Below are 2,392 nucleotides of genomic sequence, written 5' to 3' on the forward strand. Positions count from 1 at the left end.
GATGATCCAAGTAGCTCCCATCCCTTGGAATATGCAAGCAAAATAATAGTAAGCTCAAGCAACAATCAAACAAGCCTCTTAAGAGATCCTCAATGCATCTTGTATCTTTCACTTTGGGTGAACATGGCAATGGTTCTTCAATTTGAGCTCTCATAGAATTCCCTAGCACAAGAGCACACATGTCAAAAGTTTATGAAGCAAATCAAGAATGGACAAGAGTGAGTTTAGAGGTTTGGTCCTTCTAATCCATCTTCAATATTAGGGTCCTTTTACTCCAATTTGCATAGGGAAAGTCCTAGAAACTAAGTCCATTTGTCCATTTCTTTGCATTTGGTCCATAATAATCAAAACAAAACACAAGCACAATTGTATATACACAATTATGCGCTCAAGTGAGTAAAAGGCAAATTGCATAAACATAAACATGTGCTCAAATCAGCAAAGGGGGAAAAGCAAATGAATAATATGTACAAGAATAGTAAATTGCATAAATGTAGGACTTATGTAGATGGTTAGTGTTAGTAGTTAGTGTGCCATAAGGAAAATTTAGCGCTATGTTAAGCAATCGTAATTGGACTTATGTAGAAGTCACAACTATCTGAGGTCGGTCAATAATAATGTAGGCAACAACACAAGTTAGAGGTCTTGATTAGTGAATCAAACTCCAACAACTTGCCATGCCAAAAAGAAGATGAGAAATGATCTTGTATTGATTTAGGTCCTTTGCATGATTTAGAAAGCAATCTATCCTTAATGCAAAGCCATTCACTTGATCATTTGATCAAGATGAATTAGATTTGAATCAAGGAAGATTAAACCTCCCTAATCAATGCTAACCATCAACTTTAACTCATTGATCAAAAAGAAGAAAAGAAGAAGAAGAAGAAGAAGAAGAAGAAGAAGAAATAGAAATGAAGACATAAAGTACATTAAATGAAATGGAATGTACCAATCAACAAATGTTGACCAAAGATAGGGAAGATCAAGGTCAAACAATAGAAAACAGAAGCAAAATGAAGATTGGAATTCAAGAAATAAACAAAATATTTTTGGCATTTTTAATATTTAAAATAAAACTTGAATTAAAATATTAAAGGAAGGTCAAACTTCAAACTCACTTCATATCAAATTTGAAAAGTCCATGTGAATTATCCCCAGTTCAACAAGGTCAAACAAAGTTTGACAAAAAATTTCAGCATTTTTAAAAGTCAGAAACTATTTTAAATCAATTAAAAAATGAATAAAAATAACCTAATTGAACTAAAATCTCAAATAAATCTCAAATCAATTAATAAATTGATGAGAATATTTTTCATAGGTCTATCATCATTCAAAAAGGTTGAGAAAATATTTTTGTATTTTTTGAATATTAAAAACTATTTAAAATGAATTAAAAATAACAAGAAAAGAGAAAATTACTAAAAAATAGCAAATGATAAAATAAAAAATATTAAAAATCATTTTTAGAAACTAGAAATTAAAAGAGAAATAATGCAATTGGTCCCATAAGTTTTGGACCAATAATAAAAGAGATATGAATTTTAGAAATAAAATGGAATTAAAAGAAATAAAAGAAAATAGAAATCAAAAAATGAAAATTAGAAAAAAGGAGAGGCGTTGGATGGTGTAGCACCTCAAATTTGCACCTATTATTGTACATACATTCTCATATTAGGTCATAGCATAACATGGTCCACTGCATAGCATTGCATTGTCCCTTTTGCCCAAGTGCAAGATCATCAGAAGAATTAGGTCAAACTGATCAGGAGATCAGTCAACCAAGCAAGCAAGTGTGTTTTTCATTGAGCCAAGGCCCTAGGTTTGGTCCAACATGTTCACATGACTTGGGGATCCATTTGAAGTGATTAGGTCAAAGATTGGAGGCTCAGAGGTCATCAGTCCATGCACAATCAGTCAGAAACCCTAAAAAGTCAAACTTGGTCAACTGTGGTTGATTTTATGGTTTTGATGGATGGATTTGGTTTGAGAGAGCTTATTCATGTCCCAATAGGCCTCATATATCATGGCAAACAACATCATTGAAGAATTTGAAGCCAAACAGAAAATTTCCAAAAATAGAAACTGGACCTGTAATTTTAACTGCCAAAAATGGAAACTTCTTGAGCCCAAACTTACATCATGATACAAGCTTCAAATGAATTTTTGCCCAACATGAAAGTTGAAGATCTTGTTCTCCCATTTCCAAAAAGTCCAAGAACTCTCAATTCCCATGTATGGTTGGCAAGATATGATCAATTCATTTTCAAAATTTCTTGAACTTCAAAAGGCCATATCTCTCAAACCATTTGGCCAAAATTGGTGAGGTTTTTTCCAACAAACCACATTTAACCTCCTCTTTCCAAAAATATAAATTTCATGTACCAAAACATTG

The sequence above is a fragment of the Lathyrus oleraceus genome, chromosome 6 (genome assembly GCF_024323335.1).
Source record: "Lathyrus oleraceus cultivar Zhongwan6 chromosome 6, CAAS_Psat_ZW6_1.0, whole genome shotgun sequence".
Taxonomy (NCBI): Eukaryota; Viridiplantae; Streptophyta; class Magnoliopsida; order Fabales; family Fabaceae; genus Lathyrus; species Lathyrus oleraceus.